This window comes from Anolis sagrei, chromosome 1, assembly GCF_037176765.1.
Source record: "Anolis sagrei isolate rAnoSag1 chromosome 1, rAnoSag1.mat, whole genome shotgun sequence".
Lineage (NCBI taxonomy): Eukaryota > Metazoa > Chordata > Lepidosauria > Squamata > Dactyloidae > Anolis > Anolis sagrei.
In genome coordinates this window covers 227,010,054-227,022,111 of record NC_090021.1, presented here as the reverse complement: position 1 = coordinate 227,022,111, position 12,058 = coordinate 227,010,054, and the positions used below count along the sequence as shown (strand labels likewise).

Here is a 12,058-nt window from a genome sequence, read left to right as displayed (position 1 = left end):
CAAGTGACTCTGATGTCACCAAAACATGGCCTTTGCTCTGCCTGAAGAAACTTGTATGGGATGAGCTTCTAAAACATAAGCACACATCACTGTGATAAAATGTAGGATATTGAGATCAACCCTTATTTCTCAGTATTCTCCCTCCAGTCTAAAATACCTCTGAATCAGTGTTTCTCAACCTGTGGGTCAGGATCGCTTGGGGGGGTCATGAGGGAAGTTTCAAAGGGCCACCAAAGATCATCAGAAAACACATATTTCAGATGGTCTTAGGAAACCTTTTTGCAGAGAAGACTGAAGATCTCTCAGCCTGTTCTTCTCTTCCTTTTTGGTGTTGGTGAAGTACAACTCCCAGAATTCAAAAACAGCCCCACCCCACCCCACCAGTATGCAATTTTAGCCATGTGGGTAGTGTGCCAAGTTTGGTCCATATCCATTGTGCACTGGATTCAGAGTTCTCTTTGACTGTAGGTGAACTATAAAACCCAGCAACTACAACTCCCAAATGTCAAGGTCTATTTTCCCCAAACTCCACCATTGTTCACATTTGGGCATATTGAATATTCATGCCAAGTGTGGTCCAAATCCATCATTCTTTGAGTCCACAATGCTCTCTGGATGTAGGTGAACTACAACTCCAAAACTCAAGGTCGATGCCCACCAAACCCTTCCAGTATTTTCTCTTGGTCATGGGAGTTCCGTGTGCCAAGTTTAGTTCAATTCCATTGTTGGTGGAGTTCAGAATGCTCTTTGATTCTAGGTTAACTACAAACCCCAACAACTACAACTCCCAAATGACAAAATCAATCCCCCCCCCCCCAACTCTGCCAGTATTCAAATTTGGGTGTATCAGATATTTGTGCCAAATTTGGTCCAGTGAATGAAAATACATCCTGCATGTGAGATATTTATGTTACAATTCAGATACTACACTTGATCTTAGCCAAAAGGCCAAGAAGAGTCACAGCATTAGGAAGGTTGGGAACCACTGCTCTAAATCATCTCCTGAGTCCCACATAAATTCCAATGGGAATGCAGCACTAATGGTGTTGTTGTATGCCTTTAAGTAATTTCCAATTTATAGCAACTCTATAATGGGACTTGTTTAGAAAGGGATTGTCTTTGCCTAAGGCAGGCTCAGAGGGTATGAATTGCCCAAGGTCACCCAGTGGATTTTTAATGGCCGAGCAGGAATTCAAACCCTGGTCCAACTCATAAATCTCTTCACCACACTAGCTCTAACACAGATTGTGCAATAATTGTGAAAGCGCCATAAGAAGCTATTGGTAGATTTTTCATCTCAAGAACTCCTTATTCTGAATTGGACCAAATGGTGAAAGACTCCTTTAAGTCCAACACACTAGCCAACCAGATGTTCTTGGAAAGCTTGCAAACAGTGCAATGTGGACTCCACAGTCCCTAGGAATTTTTGACCCCACCCCTTTTAGCAGTAATTTCTTAATAGCTCTTTCATGCACTTTGTAAAGTGAATGGTGAAATGTAATTGAAACTATATTTCTTATTGTCTATATCAAAACTCACCGAGCCGGAAATGTGATCATCTATATCAAAAGTTGCTTTGTGTTTGTGCCACTCACTCCTTCCTAATCTTGCTCATGGTTTGGTTTACTGGTGGGCCATGTTCTTTCTTGTTACATACACTCTTCATTATGTCAGACCTTGCCTTTCCACAGAAGGCTATGCCAGAGGACCTTTGATGTCTTCACCAAACACCAGTAACTGCTCTATGATTCTGTGCTATCAAAGGCCATTTCTTTGATTTCATGCCCAAATGAGATTGGGGGATGATGGAACCGCTTAACTAATTGCTCCATATGTGGAATGTGCCTGCCTTGCCTTCTCCGGCTGCCTGTCAGTGGCATTGTTTTTGATTGAATGGCTCTACCAGTGTTTTCCTAAGGCCATGACTTAAATCTAATGGGGCAGGGAGGGGAGGGAGGGGGACATTGTGTAGCCTGCCTTTATTATATGTACACAGAGACCCTTGTTAGGGACGATGCCTGCCACATGCTGTGAACAGCTGACCCCCACTCTGATCTGTCCCCTGGAATTAGAGGACGGAGAAGCCATTTATTAGGGACACTTTTGTTATTTGGCCAGGCTGAGCAGTACAGACTAACAGGGGACCAAAGGTTTTGTTTAGGGTTTTACTAAGAAGAGAAGGGAGAAGGCCCCAAAAGTCAGTTTAAATATCATCTCAAGACTATGGGACAGGGCTGGGATTCCAAAGTGACATAAAGCATTGCTTTACCTGCATGAATGGAACAGAGGAACAAAACAGACATATCACTTAGCAAATACAGCATATTGCAAAGAAATTTGGGTGAGGTAGGGATCCTGTTCTAAATGTGCCTTGGTCATATATTCACTATTGCAGCTGTGACCTTCAATAGAACACTTGCCTAGTCAGCAGCAGCATACCATTCCCTGAGATTTCAGGGTTAAAACCTGAGGTCATAGGACAAGAATATGACAACAATGTCAGAGGGGTGAAAGCAAGTGAAGCTTGGAGGTGGTCAGCCACAACATCAACATTCACTGATTGTAGAAAGGGAGGCAATGGATCCCAAGTTTGGTTGAAACCACACAGAGAAAAAGCGTTTTCTCCACAACCGAGCTGTTGACCATTTCCATAAACTTGGCAGCCACCTCTCCACAAACATCAACATTGACACTGAAATACAACACTGTCTGAACTCTGCGAGTGCAGCATTCTTCTGAATGAAGCAAAGAGTGTTTGAGGATTGGGACATTCATAGAAAAACCAAGATGCTTGTTGTCATCCCAAGTTGATTTCACACTCAACTCCTGGAATGATTCCATCAGCATTGCCTCTGAAAAATCCTGAAAATCTTTTGGGAAGACAGATGGACAAACATCAGTGTGCGGGAAGAAGCAAAGACAATCAGCATTGAAGAGATGATCTGCCACCATCAACTCTGTAGGATTGGCCACCTTGTTCAAATGCCCGATCACTGTCTCCCAAAGCAGTTACTCTACTTCCAGCTGAAGAACAGAAAATGGAAGGTTGGTGAACAGGAAAAGAGACTCAAAGATGGGCTTAAAGCCAACCTTAAAAACTGTGGTATAGACACCAAAAACTGGGAAGCCCTGGCCCTTGAGCATTCTCACTGGAGATCAGTTGTGATCAGTGGAAATTGAAGAGGCACAAATGGAAGGTGAAAGGAAGAAAGGCATCAAGAGAAAGACACATCAAGCCAACCCTGACCAGGACCACCTAAAACTGATGTTCTCACTGCGAAAGAACATGCGGGTCAATAATAGGTCTCCACAGTCACCTACGGACCCAATACCAAGACCCTATGCTTGGAAGACCATCCTACTCAGACACGAATGATTGCCTATGATGATGACCTACAGCAGTGGTTCTCAACCTGTGGGTCCCCAGGTGTTTTGGCTTACAACTCTCAGAAATCCCAGCCAGTTTACCAGCTGTTAGGATTTCTGGGAGTTGAAGGCCAAAAACATCTGGGGACCCCAGGTTGAGAACCACTGACCTACAGCATGTCACATACAGGGTTTTCCCCCCACACAACTATGAATTGCATTGTTGACACTCATCTTGCTGTAAATGACATGGCTGGTCCAAATGTCTGCACCCATGTGCTTTATGGCCATTCCTGCCATTTCCTTTTGCTCCTGGGTTTTTGCTATACATGGCCAGCAAACATCAGATAGTTTGATGGCCCTTTGAGCCCTGCTGCCAGCTAAGGCTGCTTCTACACTGCCATATAAAATCCAGATTATCTGCTTTGAACTGGATTCAATGGCAATGTAGATTTATATAATCCAGTTCAAAGCAGATAATGTGGATTATCTGATTTGATAATCTGGATTATATGGCAATGTAGAAGAGGCCTAAGGATGCATGGATGTAGATTCCCAGCTTTTAACATCATTTCACTGATAAAATCAAACTTTCTTCTCCTCCATCTCTCACATTGAGGTTTCTCGCCCTACCTAAAGAACTGGAGAAGTACAACTGTCCTGTTAGACTTTAGCATTGACCTGAAAGCTCCTCTTGTGCAGAAACAACATTCAGGTCTTTGTTATGGACATAAGCCACCTTCCCATAGTTGCTAAAGTCACAGATGATGTGGGGGGAGAGCAGTGATTCACAGGAGGTCTTAGCTAATTTGAACATCCCCATCATTCAGACTTTTAATACATGACGGAAACCATGATGACATTCAAAAACCCTGTCACTATTAACCTTACTCACAGGGACACTGAAGAGCTGGTAATATGTATCATGTAAATGAAAAGCACCATATAAATGCACATGGCAATAATGATTATGCTGGTTGCATAAACTTTCTTTAAAGGAGTTGAAGGCCATGAACATGGTTCTGTCCCCTCCACTTTAATCTCACTACAATTTTGTGAAATAGATTAGGAAAAAAATATGGAGGGAAGAAATATGGAAAGAAAAATGGAGAGTCGAGTATCAAAGGCCCAAGTCAACAGGAGCAATGATAAGGAATTATAAGAGCTGTCATCTAAAACATTTGGAAGACCAAAGGATCCCCCCTCCCTATGTTTGTAGAGTATGCCTACACAGACCCATTATTCGGATTTGATCCAAAGAACAATACAAGTAAAGAAGAATGTCTTCAAAAGAGAGAACATCCTAATACAACAGCTAGTTAGTAGTCAGCTGCATTAAATCACTACACTACTGACTGAGAGGTCATGAGTTCAAAGCCAGCCTGTGTCAAAGTAAGCTCCCGGCTATTAATAGTCTAGCTTGCTGTTAACCTATGCAGCCTGAAAAATAGTTGCATCTGTCAAGTAGGAAATTTAGGTACCGCTTTATCTGGGGAGATTAATTTAACTAATTTACAACACCATAAAACCTTCTAGTAGCGTGCAGAAGAATGAGGAAGTACTCTATCAAAAGACCCGGTGTCACAAGTGGATAGTGAAGCGCCAGCTCCCCCTGTGGCCAGAACCGAGCATACCCTCACGAAGCCAGAAAAAGTTAAAATGTTAAATTGCCTCTGCGTCTGTCTATATATGTTGTATGTCTAAATGGCACTGAATGTTTGCCATGTGCATTGTAATCTGTCCTGAGTCCTCTGCGGGGTGAGAAGGGTGGAATATAAATACTATAAATAAATAAATAAATAAATAAAGTAATAGTCCAACATTTGGGATATTCCAAACCAGGTCAAAAAGCAAGTGAGATGCTTCTTTTTAGGTTTTTTTGAGAGGGAGGAAAGATTTCACCATATTGCTCTTCACCAGAAGGCATGTAAGTCGAGGCAACAGGGAAACACAGGCTCATGTGTAATATCAGTTTCTTTCTATTTGGAGAACAAATTGCCTGCTTCATAAATTGTTTGAGCAGGAACTTGTTTTAAAGGTATTGATGTGAAAGGAAAAACCGTATAAAAATACATATTTTATTGAGAACAAACCATCATTTATGAGCTATTTCAGCTATTGGTTTTTCTTTACATCCTCTTTTTTGGGGTATACAAATATTGCTTTTGTACTTCTTGGATTAACTTTTGCCTGAGTTTGTCAAACTTATAACAGATAGTCTACCTTCCCCCTACAACAAAAACTTGGGTTTTTTTTTTTCAAATTTTGTTAAAAGCTTAAAAATAGAACATTGCCTGAAGTGAAACTCAGGGCCCCCTGTAAGATTTTGGGGTGTTAAAGATTCTAGTTATTGACATGAAGCTAAGCTTTCTTACCTCATGATCCCAGTGTCACCAAGGGCTAGTCTATTACTCTATGATTCTATGATCCAGGCTCTACCTGCAGAAATTCAACCCAACTTTTGTTTCTCTGTTCCTTGAATGTGGATGATGAAGGACTTGGGATTAATCTATTTATTATCCTCCTCACTGGAGCTTTGAAGAGGGGTAAATGTGAAGAAAAGACAAATATGGCAGGGAAAGGAGAAAAAAATAAAACAAGAAAAAAAGACTGATAAGCAAAGAGAATAGGTTGCTGCAGAAATGTCTGTCTGCGCAGGGATTTGGGCTGAAACAAGACTTTGTACAGCTGTCCAAACTGCCATATCCCCTGGCTTTGCCTAAAGCAGAGCAAAATTGGGTTGAGGGTAGGAAATCCAAGATACTCACGAGAAGTCCCTGTACATCATGGAGACAGACAGCTGTAGATTAGAACTGAGTCCAGGTTTTGTGATCAGTGTAGAAAAGCCTCATTTTTTTTTTAGTTTTTCTGAACCTTTTCTATCCCTATCATATTCTTTCCTATATTGCACAATTACAGACATTTACTTCCAGTACTTTGGCTCCATCCTATTAAACCTTTGTATTTGTAGCTTGGTTAGGTATGAAGAATTGTGTGCTGTACTCCATTGAAGCATCCAGCAAAAAAATTCAAAGTCCCACATAAAACTGCAAATCCTTGGTCAGAGCCATAGAAATTACTGGGATACCCTGTTTCCCTGAAAAATTTTGTTCCAAAATATGTGTTAGGGTTTATTTTCAAGGGATGTTTTATTATTCTAAATTGACTTTGTTTATGAACTGCATATAGGGCTTATTTTTGAAGTAGGACTTATAGTTTGAGCATCCTCAAAAATCCTGAAAAATCATGCTAGGGCCTATTTTCAGGGAAACAGGGTGTCACAGTGTGTGCAGTGTGTAAAGGTACAGTTGAAAATATTTGAGATATGTCAGCACCAATAGATATGGTCAAGAACTTAGAAGAAGCTAGCTAAATATAACAAGTTATATGTAATAAATTCCCCTTCTGGGAAAAATTGACAATAAACTCATGCTGGAGGCTTAAAATGAAAACTTCTCAACGTATTTTCTATGGGCCCTTCTACACAGCCCTATATCCCAGAATATCAAGGCAGAAAATCTCACATTATCTGCTTTGAACTGGGTTATCTGAGTCCTCACTCAGATAATGTGGGATTTCCTGCTTTGATATTCTGGGATATAGGGCTGTGTGGAAGGGCCCTATGTTCTCCAGAGCACGTCTGTGGTAGTCAAAGCTCTTTGTATATAAATGAAACTATGTTTAATGAACATGCACAATTAGCAGGACTATTGTATTACTATAGTTTCTATTAAGAAATGAGAAAATGTGGACTTACATTTTAAAAAATGGTAAATATATTAGTGACTCACTATATTGTATGTCATTAGAACTATAGCTGTAATTAATATTCCTGGAGAAATATGTTTAAATAATTCTGAGTGAAAACAATAGGATTTTCAAGTAGCCAACTTTTGCTGGTGTTTATCATAGTTTTCAGCTCCTTCAGCTGTTTGAAAGGATGTCGCTCCATTGCCTGGAAATGCCAATAGCAGCCTACAAGGAGAAAGAGGGCTAAAAGCCTCTACTTTAGATTTATTGTCTATTTCTTCTCTGCCCGACAGTCTGTAATAACATTTAACATTTATTGGGTGTGCATAAACTCCATGATTTGGGCAGCTTTTGTGATTCCTCTTTCTTTCCCAGAGAAGCCTGATGTCTGCAAGCATCAGCCTTCCCTGGGAAAGAAAGAGGAATCACAAAATATTTGTGTTTTGAAAACAAAGGGCAGGACGGAGTGTCTATAAGAGTGCTGCTGGAAAAGACAACCCCGCATTGAATCTCCTCCTCATCTCTTCTTACAGATGTCACCACAAAGGTAGAAAAAATACCTGACAGCTCATGGTGGCCCATGAGCAGCCCCCAGTGGCACAATGGCTTAAACCCTTGTGCTGGCAGCACTGAAGACTTATAAGTCGCAGGTTCGAATCCAGGGAGAGCATGGCTGAGCTCCCTCTCTCAGCTCCAGCTCTCCATGTGGGGACATGGGAGAAGCCTCCCATAAGGATGGTAAAATATCAAAAACATCTGGGTGTCCCCTGGGCAACATCAGACACAATTCTCCCACACCAGAAGCGACTCGCAGTTTTTCGAGTCACTCCTGACATTATGGGGGGGGGGGGCACTCATGGTTTTGCTACATATGCCTAAACATTAAAGGGGGCAAGGGCAGCGTCAAACAAGCAGGATGTAATCCCTACTCTTGTTCCAAAATATCAGGTGGAAAGAAAATAATGTAGCAAAGCTGAACACATTCCTGTTCCAATTTCTTAATAATTTAAGGAAGATTTGAGTTCTTGGCATCCTCTCTTGAGCATGCCCATTATTTTTGCTTAATTCTTTGCTGACAGAGCAGAAAGGGCCATAAAACAATCAGCTGTAGATGTCTGTGGGAAAGTGTGGCTTTGAAAGAGATCCTTTCTACAGACAATTGCAGGGCCGAATGCCTCCAGGGAGGTGCAATTGCAGTTATGGCTTTTCTCCCCCTTTCTAGGAACAAGCCTACATCTGTTTGGCAATGCCGTGTTTTCTACCATAAAAATAAACCCCTGACAACAAACAGCTCAAGTTAGATGAGGTTAAACTCTTCAGAACAGAGCCCTGCTTGTTAAAGCCTACATCTGTCAGCAAAGCCATTCTCTCCATCACCATCCCTTGGGACAAATGGCAGTCTGCTGCTCACATGAACTGTGGCCTCTGTGAAATGCCCTAGGAGAAGGAATCGGAGGAAGGGGGGAAGGTGAAGAGGAGTGGAAGAGGAAGAGGGCTGGAACAGATTTTTGAAAATGTTCTTGGCCAGCATTTGTGTGCTTTACATTTTATGTAGAAGAAATACAACACTTGTCCTCTGAATCTGTCTACTTTGCTTTCCTTATTATGGTTTGAAAAGGACACAAAATGAAAGTATTTCCAGACAATGGCAAGTATAATTCAGCCACTGAACACATGTCCATCAACCATTCTGGCAGGGACGGTTGTGATTAATCCTCTGTCAAATCCCCCTCCCCCTTTTAGATGCTTTTAAGTTGTCCCTGTTTCTCTCCCCTCGTCCTATAAACTCCTCTGTCTTCAGCTTACTTCAATTTCTGCAATCTTAAGCATTTATATTCAGTTAATTTAGGAGTGGGGAAAGGACAGAAAGAAACAAAATCTTGCTCTTCCCTATAAGCTCAGAAAAAAGCAATCTGGCAGCATCTCCCAACTTGTGTGTTCTTTCTCAATTATAACTTTTGTCATCTTGATCACACTCCATGTGTTTGGGTCTTCATCTGTGAACCATTGCAAGGTATGTAAACAAGATTCTTTCAAGGCAAATAACAATATGATACATGTGTAGAAGCAAAATGCTCTTGGGGAACCTGTCCATGACGCCCTGAGTGTAGGGTTTCCTCTGCACTCTCCACTGCTGCCAGGGAAGCTGCCTCCAAGAGTCTTCTCTTCCTGCCCCATCACTTGTATTGCTTACAGCTCAGTGCGCTCATTCCCCAGAATAGCAGAGCAAGCAAACTCCAACTCCACATGCTGCCCAAGTGAGACCGAGTTACCAAGCAGAGCAGCCAACCAGCCAACTGTCCTTACTCCCTGGATCAACCCAGCAAGGCCTCTGAGGCCAGCGTTGGAGGAGGGGATAGTGGCTGGAGAGAAGCCCCACTGAAGGCACAGAAAAGGAAGTTGTGGTGGGTCTGGGCACCAGAGCCTCGGTCCTGCTCTTGGTCCCAGCCAGAGGGAGGAGGGCTGGTGTCAGTGCCACAGCTTGCTCAGATGCCAGTGGTCATGTTGTTGCCCAGGATAAGCTCAGCCTGGCAGCCATTGCAGGCCACATTAAATCCTTTGAGGTTCACATGCAGCTCATGGACTGTATGTTCTGCAGATTTGCCCTACAGGACTGGAGGAAGCTGATCATAGAGCCACACTGGAAGACCTACAGATTGCAAGAGATATTTTCCATCAAATCCACAGAAATCAAAACTACAAATGTGGAGAGAGAACTGCAATTGTTTTGAAGAGATTTTCACTGCCAGCAGCTTTTGATTGGGTGCTACTACATGCAGATAGCACAAGACCCTGATATGAAAAATCAAATGTAAACTGATTTGTTCAGACATTTCAGGGACTAATCACAATGAAATGCTCTTCATTATTATGCTATATATTTATTTATTTTATTTACTTTATTTCTATACTGCATTTTTCAGCCTAATTAGGTGACTCAATGCGGTTTTATATACTATCCAAATGTCATCTCGTTGTGATTTTAAAACAAAGTCTTTCTTGTTTTAATTTTAGTCTGTCATGTACCACAGAACGGAAAATCTGATAAGTCAGTATTTTGAAGTAGGTTTCAAATACTTCATCACAAATCTCCAAAATGTAGCATTAAAAGTATAGTACGGGTTTAGTCTTCCTTATCCAAAATGCTTGGAACTACAGAAATTTTGGGTTTTTGATTTTTTAAATTATTATTTTGGAATACTTGTATTTCAATATACATGGGGAAAAGGGAGCTCTGTTACCTCATCACACTAGAGGGGAAAATCCACTTAAAATCTGGTTTCTGCCTCCTGAAGAATCCTGGGGTTTGTATTTTAGTGAGGCTGGTAAACTTCAAACCACAGAATTCTGCAGAAGGTCGAAACTGGATTTTAAGTGGATTTTTTTCCGTATTGTGATGAATTAGGTCACACATTCAGTACCTATTTGTTTTTCTTCAAGGACTCCAGATTTGGGGGGGGGGGGGTGAGAGGGAGAGAATATGCTGAAAACTCTGCTTACACAATAGAAGTGCAAATACCAGACATCCCAGACACTTTCCTGACTGTCAGCAGACCTTCTGCTTTTTAAAAAAAAGTTGCTGGAAAAGGAGAGGAAACCCCTCCCTTCTGCCTTTCTGGTCAGTCTTTCTCATATAGTCTGAACTAGATAACAACATTGGCTAATAGGGTCACTCCACTGTCATGTTTATGATACATTTCCTGGGTGTCCACCCCATCATGCACCATCATTGGTTCTACCCAGAGTCAATGGTGGTATATGGTGGGGAACATGAAAATGTCTGGAATTCTGCTTTTTTCTGTGCAGGAACAGTCTTCCCCCCTTCTCATTCCTCCATCAGGAAAAACTCAGTGGGTCCTGGTTATGTGACTAGCCTCAATTCCCCAAAGTCTGAGGTGGGAAGCTGATGGCAACAAATGTTGGGTTTTAGAGTGTTTCAGATTTCCTGAGAACACAGACTCAAACTGTAATAGTAAGAAGTACAGTAATAAAATAGACCTGGCTATTGTAAGCTGCTTATCTGAAAGTTTTGTCTGGCCTACATTTGGGTGTTTTGGGATTTTTAGGTGGATTTCATTAAGTTTTAGATCATTAATATGGCACTCTTTCAATGAGGAATGAAACAAGTTACTGCCATGAGTAATTTGTTTATTTGTTGGTAATGATTTTTTATTTAAATAAGTTTCCGGAACCTTCACTGTGGGGCCCGTGCCACTAGTGAATTACGGCAAACCCTGTATGGCCAAAGGCATTGCCAGCTTATGCCTCTGTGGTGCACTGCTACCCACCACCAGCTCTAATTGCCTCCCCACCTCTGCTGTCATCATGTCCTTAGAATGTAAATTCTTCATTATGCGCAATTATGCCAATGAGCAATTATGCCAATTTTCTCGTTGCTGCATGAGAAAATAATTTTTTCCACTGTAATATTCTTCTTATGTTTGATCATCTCAAAATGTTGTGGAGGAATTCATTCTGCGCAGAAAAGCATATGAGAAAGTGGGGAAATTCTTTTTGCACAAAAAAATATATTTTCTGCAGAGAAAAAGTTATCTGCCTAGGAAAAAGTCTTATCTGTGCAGAAGACAGGTATTTTGTACAGGAAATAGGTTTTTACCATAACAACAAAACTATAATAATGTTTTTCTACAAGAAATTCTTCCTTGACCCTTTGAGACATTTGAATGCTGGGTGAGAATTACACAAGATTTTTATCTGCCTATTATTCTTCCTGATGGAATTCCCCAACAGTTGGGAACCCTGGTTTTTCTCTTGGGGAAAAATAGTAAAGTATGCTCTTTCCATCTCCATCATATCACTTATAAGGGTGTGGGTCAGTTGGGCAGCAGTTAGTGTTGCTTTCCTTCTGACCTACAGTATACTCATGTATTGTTCAGGGTTTGAAATGTTATTTTTAAGACATTTTTTAATGAATGGATTG

General features: G+C 41.3%; 1 pseudogene; it reads right to left on the bottom strand.

The window, feature by feature from the left end:
• Nucleotides 1–831: 831 nt before the first annotated feature.
• Nucleotides 832–960, bottom strand: LOC132762228 (U2 spliceosomal RNA; annotated as a pseudogene).
• Nucleotides 961–12,058: the final 11,098 nt, after the last annotated feature.